We start from the raw sequence: 8226 nt of genomic DNA, 5'->3' as shown, positions 1-8226 counted from the left end.
CTATTTTTCACTAAATCATCTATTTTTCTTTCCATACTAGCATATTACTTGTGCTAGCTGTATTTTTCTCCCATTCTCACTGTATGTATATTATGTGTATCTATTAGCTTATGAACTCCTCGAAAGTAAGGGCAATGTCCTTTATTTATTTCACTCTTCCAGGGCCTTGAAAAGCAGTACATTTTCAATAAATAATATGGATTGGTTGAACGACTAATCAATAATTCAGGGACTCTATTGTACTAGCATCAATCTCTTTGTATGCTGAAATCACACTACAGTGTTTTCCCAGGTAAAATTTGCCCTCTCAGGATCACACCTGGAGAGTTTCCAGTACGCTTTCAGTCTTGGCAATGGGAGGGAAAGTCAAGCAGAGACATACCCATTCCATTTCTAGCCTCAGCAGTGGCTATTGAATGGAATACAATCTGCTACAAATCAAAACTCACCTATACTGGGCAGCAGCGTTATGGGAGAAAGTCGAGAGTGGAGCTATGTAAAATTTAGTTATTTTTAACAGCAAATATTTACATTGTTTTGATACACACTTAGACAAAGGTCATATTTTTATTGGCAAGGAGTTATAGAAACCTTTTTTTAAAATAGTTAATTTAAGTAGTTATTACAGTCCATTCAAATACTCCAGTTGCAGCACTTGGGGATAAGCTTGAGAAACTTTATTTTCCAAAATTTCTTGTGACAGAGAAGTCGGATTCACCACTTTCAATCTCCACCTCTTTTGTGACAAGTCCTACACCTCTGTGGAGATAACCTTGGTTATGTAGCCATATCTCGGATATCCCATCTTTGAGCATTTTGCTAACTGCAAATTTAAGAGCAGTGGAGGAAGTGAAATTTTAGCCAGTTAATTCTGCCAGTTGGTAAAAAGCTTTGGTGCAAAAGCAGGATGAGAAGCAGCATGACCTAGTGGAAAGAACACCAGCCTGAGAGTCAGAAGACCTGGGTTTTTATTCCAGTTTCACCACCTGCCTGGTATGTGACCTTGGGCAAGTCACTTGACTTTTTTGGAGCTCAGTTATCTCATCTGCAAATTGGGGATAAAGACTGTGAGCCCCAAGGGGCACATGGACTGTCCAAACTATCTTATATCTACCCCAGTGCTTAGTAAAGTGACTGGCATGTAGTAAGAACTTAACAAATACTATTAAAAATGCCATTAAAAATGAAATAATTGGTTAAAATTAGTTTCGGGGATTGTAGACTATAAGCTCTTTGTTTGACTGCGATCTCCTTGAGGGCAGGGAATGTGTTTACAGACTGTACTGTACTCTCCCAAGCCTTTAGTAAAATACTTTGCATAAAGCAAGCATTCAATAAATATTATTGATTGACTAATTGTTTAAAGGTGGAAGATCTTTTAGGTGAAGAAGCCCTTCCTCAAATCAGCATTACAGCATGTTTTCAAACCAGTGTCATGATATACCTTTGGACTTATGATCCCCCATAACTCTTTACAAGCACTTTACAGATATTACTTCAGCATATGAGGGATTACAAATATCTCACCTTTCACAATGGCAACCAACTCTGAAACTAGGGCAGAAATATTTTGTTCACTGGAAAAGATAATTTTCTAAATGGTCCCTAATGGAATAAATAACTAATGACTCAAGGAAAAATTTCCTCCCTTTTCATTGATGAGATTATCAAAATTCTTTTTGCTCTTGATTTCTCACAACATGCCATCCTTTAGATAAAGAAATTACAAGACAAAAGGTCATAAAAGCAATCACCACAGAGTGGAAATGGGTTGATATTTTCTGAATCCCATTAATATTTTATTACATGGTTGTGATTTGCTAAAAAAAGTAAAATAAATGACTTTAATTTGGGATTATTTTTCATTATTATCACAAACTTTATTTCACAGAACCCCACTTTCTCTGTTATTATTACTTTTCTGATAATATCTTTTTGAGCCAAAAGAGAGAAAATGAAAACAAAATGTGGACCAGTAAACAAAAGATTCAGATGATAACATCTCATTAGATTTTGATGGTGTTCCATTGTCTCCAGCTAATCCAACACAATTAATACCAAAACTCTTTAGTGTCATAAAACAATGTAGCTCATTTTGAGAATATAAAATCAGTGTTACAAAAAGCCGGGCGCATTAATGCTCAGTGACCTAATATATAGCAATCTAGCAATAATGAAAGTATTCACTTGGAATAAAAATGGATATACTGCTGTAAAAATCACACCCAGTGAACTCTGAAAAATCTCTCAAAATAAATCTGAAGCTAACAGTGCTAGTCTGAAGATTCCCTGTTTCATAAAGAAACTATAATTTAATTCTGAAAAGTCTCTCAAAATAAATCTGAAGCTAACAGTGCAAGTCTGAAGATTCCCTGTTTCATAAAGAAACTATAATTTAATTCTCCAGATTGTGCTGGCATCTCACTCTTGTAATGATAATAATGATGGCATTTGTTAAGCGCTTACTAAGTGACAAGCGCTGGGGTAGATACAAGGTAATCAGATTGTCCCACGTGGGACTCCCAGTCTTAATCCCCATTTTATAGATGAGGTAACTAAGGCACAGAGAAGTTGAGTGTCTTGCTCAAAGTCACACAGGTGACAAGTGGCAAAGGCGGGATTAGAACTCATGATCTCTGACTCCCAAGCGCATGTTCTTTCCACTAAGCCACACAGCTTCTCCATGATACTTTGGATGTGTAGAGCTCTTTTGTTTGTTCAAGAATTTTCACATGAAGTATTTCTCTTAATCTTCAAAATATTCCCATAAAATATTACCACCCCCAGTCCATCTTTGTCAACCCACTGCCTCCACAGAAGGCCTCACCAATTCCCACAGCCTCGGTAGGGGGTACAGGGATGAGAACAATACAAAGCCATCTCACTCTTGCTCAACAGCCATTGATGGAGTAGATTCCTTGCTCTCTTTATTCATCTATCCCTCTCCCAACCGCACAGTACTTGTGTACATATCTGTAATTTATTTATTCACATAAATGCCTATCTCTTCCTCTATACTGTAAACTCGTTGTGGGCAAAGAATGTGTCTGTTATATTGTTATACTGTTCTCTCTCAAGCCCTTAGTACAGTCCTCTGCATCCAAGAAATACAACTGACTGACTAACTGAAAATGTAAATGTAATACTTAAAATAAAAATGTAATTCCCTGACCAAAGTGTTGGGCTCCTCCATCTAAACCACTTTTTCAGAGTGGTGCGTTTAATTATTCTCAAGAGTTTGCCTTTAGTTCAAGGTTTTTTAGCAGTTGAGAAGTAGCGTGGTACAGTTGAGTCAGAGGATCTGGGTTCTAATCCTGACTCTGCCACTTGTCCACTGTGGGAAAATCACTTAACCTTGCTAGTGGATAGAGCACTGACCTGAGAGCCAGAAGGTCCTGGGTTCTAATCCTGGCTCTGCCACTTGTTTGCTGTGTGACCTTGGACAAGGCACTTAACTTCCCTGTGCCTCAGTTTCTTCATCTGTAAAATGGGGATTAAGACTGTGAGCCCCACGTGGGACAGGGACTGTGTCCAACCTGATTAGCTTGTGTCTCCTCCAGTGCTTACAGCAGTACTTGACATATAATAAGTGCTTAACAAATATCATTATTATTGTTGTTATTATTGCTATACCTCATATTCCTCATTTGTAAAGCATGTAGTCAGTATCTCTTTTCCTTCCTACTTAGACTGTGAGCTACATTGGACAGAAAGTGTGCAGGACTCGTATCTAATATGATGCTTAAAAAATGCCACAATTATTATTACTATGAGCTGACTCCCTCAGACCAAAGCTGACCTCCTCTACTCTACACCTAGCTTAAACTCTCTTCACCTTAGTTATTGTATTTATTAAGCCCTTATTCTGTGCTAATCACTGTGCTAAATATAGGCACAACCCTTGTAACACATGAGATTAACAATTTCTACCCAAGCAAAAACTCCCTAATCACTCCTGTCATTTGATTCTCCCACTTCTGAATTATTCTTCATGCTTGACCACAACCTGAAATGCCCTTCTCCTCCATTTTGAAACCACTTCTTCCTCCAAAGTCCTTCAAAAAGCTCACTCCACAAAGCTTTCTCTGATTATTCATCCAATCATTCTGATCACACCACCAGCTTAGTCATTTCAGCTTTGATATTGCACCTTGTGAGTTATTGGGCTATTTAATTAATTATATTTTTGGTGGCTTTTTGCTTATCCTTATGCTCACTATTGTTTTCTTAATTCCTATACTTTTACTATTGTATATTCCTGTTGTTGTCCACATTAGATTGTAAAATTCTTGAGGACAGGGATGTGTTTTATACTTCTTTTGATTATCCTTTAATTGAATTAGTTTTATGCTCTGCCCAATGTTGCCAACTTGTACTTCCCAAGTGCTTAGTACAGTGCTCTGCACACAGTAAGCGCTCAATAAATACGATTGAATGAATGAATGAATGAACTTGCACTATACCAACCATTCCAACTAGATGACATTGATAAATTTTTGACCTGAATTTCCTGTGTCTGATTTAAAGACTTAAAACTTCCACGGAAGCTATGAGGTTAATTCAACCTGACCTTGGGTTATAATAGAAAGTCTTCTTAAAAAGCAAATGATGACAAATTTAAATGTCTTAAAATGAAGAAATACATTTGTATTCAGAGGGAGACTCATTGAGCAACATGTTGGCCCTGAGAAACGATTATATCAACTTAGAAATACTTATTTTGTTCAGAAATCTGTACCCACCTGGTAGCCCAGAAGGTTTCTTGCGAGCCAATTAGTCCTTTAAAAAGTTCTGCAACTTTCAAGCTGTGTAAATAAAAAAGTTCGGCAAAGGTTTGCAAATGGATTCACTGAGTGAATAACAGGCTTTGTGTTTCTTCGGTAAAAGTTTTCAAAAGCAGATTAAATATTGCTTTGCTGTCAGGAAGCATAGGCATAAGGGATTTCAAAGTCAGAATGTATTTTAATGTTAAGATGATGAAAGCAGAGACCAAAAATGTTCCTGAATAAAATGCCAGGAGGGTACAGTTTAAATAAATTTCTTTTCATGTACAAATTTAGCTACTGGTAACATTTTATGGTTAGGGAATGAAATTTTGTACCTCTGTTACCCTTTTTGTATCTTTAGTAGACATGTTCCCTCCAGCCAGAAATGGATTCTATACAACACCCGTCACAATAAATAGGAATCAATGATGATAATCACTCAGTTGATCAATGGTGTTCACATAGGCTTACTGTGAGGAGAGCACTGTACTAAGTGCTTGGTGGAGCACAATACAGTCGGGAGACACATTTCCTGCCCACAAGAAACTTATAGACAGTTTTGGGCCCTAGTGGCTATGAACATTATTTCTTTTACATAAATAGTCAAGGTGAGCAGCCAATAGTTAAAAGATGAGCCATCAAAGGTTCGTAGAGGAGACCCTTAAAAAGTGGTTATATTAGCAATATGTCTTAGCCTTCCCATGCCCTGTTAGGTTGGAGAGAGATTAATGCAAAAAGATCCTAATGCTACCTAATACCTGCAGAGAAAGGGACACGGCAAGGATCCAATGGGAAGGAGCCAGAGTTGGGAAACTTTAAAACTCTAAGGCATTACACAGGCAGGGCAAAGTCCCCCTGCCAACAGACTACCATTTTAACTACCATGATTAGGTACTAATTAAATATCTTGGCTGGCAATCTCACTATGGTATATCACACCATTTCTGAGCAGATCTTTCACTAAATTGTTTCATTGGGTAGGCTTTATTTAGCTGCTAAAAATAGTTTTTTAAGAAGTCATTGGAAATGGGGCATCTCATTGAAGTAATCTAAAAGCTGTTCATCAGACATTTGGATGCTGAATGTTTGGTTGTCACATACCAACTGATCAATAAGTGATGGTTCAGGCCACTCCCTTATCCCTAAGTGATGATGGTAGGGTGATTGTCGCAAAGCAGCATGGCCTAGTGGATACAGTCTGGGCTTGGGAGTCAGAAGGACCTGGGTTGTAATTCCAGCTCTGCCACATGTCTGCTATGTGACCTTGGACATGTCACTTCATTACCCTGGGCCTCAGTTACTTCATTTGTACAATGGGGATTTAGACTGTGAGCCCCATATGGGACAGGGACTGTGTCCAATCTCCTTCTATCACAGCACTTGGAACAGTAAGCACTCAATAAATAAGATTGAATGAATGAACAGTGATTGACATTGTAAACTCTTAACAAGTACCATTAGTATTATTACTATTATTACACCGTAAACCCATGGGGGACAGGAACTGTGTCACCCTTGGCTTAGTACAGTGCTTGACACAGAGCAAGAGCTTGAAAAAAATGCCATAACTAGCTAATTCAGCAGTTCTGCAGTTCCCTTTCCTTCAAATCCACAACCTTGATTCCCTCCAACCCAGTGAAGATTAAGCTAAATCACTGTGGGTACACAGACTTGCAGGAGAGATGGGGAGAGGGATGCAGGAATTCAGCTAGAGTTGGAGTCAGCAGGAAATGGTAAAATTTAAAGGCTAATAGAGAAAATTTGCATGGAGTATCCCAGTGGGTGACATTTATCTTGGGAGAGAGGCAAATCAGCAAGGGAAGAGGAAATTTGAGTGATAGAGTGAAATGAATTTACTTTAGAGTATGGAACAGTGAAATTAGCAGTCAGTTCTTCCAGGGAACACAGTGTCTTCCATGCCAACTCAGAGGCAGGACCCTTTGGATCTTCTTGGATAACCAGAAGGGATCTGCTTTATCACTGTCTTTCCAATACTTTCAAAAAAAAATTAGATGCCTCCCAGACCAACTTCATACTCAGAGAATGACTGACTAGAGTTTGTAGTCTTCTGGTTGTTCTGCCTTTTACCTACTCAAAAATTATGATAAAGCTGAATGTGATTTTCCATAGATCCATCCTGTCTCCATTGTTAATGCTTTTGATGGTGCTAGTTTCATCACTTGAAATAGTAAGACTTTTCACCAGGCCTTAATTACTGACCAGGATCTAGTCATCAGTTTATTTCCCACTGTATTTTTTTTTACTTTGGCTAGAAACAGACAATTTTATGACAACCTTCTCAATCATGCTTTCAGTTACCTCAATACTTGCCATGTATCTATTCAATGCTTACTCTTAACTGTAGTATATTTATCCACTTATGTTTACTGCCTCTTCCATTAGATTAAAGCAGTTCAATGGGAACATCTATGACTTTAACTTTTGTATGATTCCCAAATGCTTTATTAATAATAATAATTGTAGTATTTGTTAAGAACTTACTATGAGCAAAGCACTGTTCTAAGTGCTGGGAGAGATACAAGATGATCAGGTTGTCCCACGTGGGGCTCACAGTCCTAATCCCCATTTTACATAGAGGCACAGAGAAGTTAAGTGGCTTGCCCAAGGTCACAGCTGACAAGTGGCTGAGGTGGGATTAGAACCCATGACCTCTGACTGCAAAGCCCGTGCTCTTTCCACTGAGACACACAGCTTCCCCATGCTTTACACATGTTAGGTGTCCAGTGTGGGGCTCCACATACAGTAGATGCTCTATGCAGTGCTCTGAACAAAGTAAGCACCCTGTAGAGTGTTGCACACAAAGTAGGCACTCAGTAGGAAGAGTACCACAAAGTCAATATGACTTTATGGACGGAGATCCTCCTGTTTGGCAAATTCTTCAAAGATTGACTGATTTTGAGGAGGCTTAACAAAGCTATGATTCCCTTTCTCATTCATTCATTCATTCAATCGTATTTATTGAGCGCTTACTGTGTGCAGAGCACTGTACTAAGCGCTTGGGAAGTACAAGTCAGCAACATATAGAGACAGTCCCTATCCAACAACGGGCTCACAGTCTAGAAGGGGGAGACAGACAACAAAACGTGGACAGGCAACAAGTCAAGTCACTAGAACAAATAGAATTAAAGCTAAATGCACATCATTAACAGTCTAGGAGGAGGAGACAGACAACAAAACATGTGGACAGGTGTCAAGTCATCAGAACAAACAGAATTAAAGCTAAATGCACATCATTAACAAAATAAATAGTAAATATGTTCACGTCCCCCCTTCATATCCGACAGACGATCACTCTCCCCATCTCCAGAGACTCATTAAAAGCACATCTCCTTCTAAAGACCTTCTCTAATTCCTTATTTCCTCTTCTCCCGCTCCCTCCACATCGCCCTCGCACTGGGGTTTGCCCCCTTTACTCACTCCTCCCTCAGCCCCAGGGCGT

The 8226-nt window shown here is 38.8% G+C and overlaps 1 non-coding gene across 1 annotated transcript; it reads left to right on the top strand.

The window, feature by feature from the left end:
- The first annotated feature begins 301 nt into the window (after positions 1-301).
- LOC119927849 lies at positions 302-439 on the top strand. Its single transcript, XR_005450816.1, has one exon. It is a non-coding gene; the product is annotated as a small nucleolar RNA SNORA7 (small nucleolar RNA).
- Positions 440-8226: the final 7787 nt, after the last annotated feature.

Source organism: Tachyglossus aculeatus, chromosome 4 (genome assembly GCF_015852505.1).
Source record: "Tachyglossus aculeatus isolate mTacAcu1 chromosome 4, mTacAcu1.pri, whole genome shotgun sequence".
NCBI lineage: Eukaryota > Metazoa > Chordata > Mammalia > Monotremata > Tachyglossidae > Tachyglossus > Tachyglossus aculeatus.
This window is presented reverse-complemented; position numbering and strand designations above follow the sequence as displayed.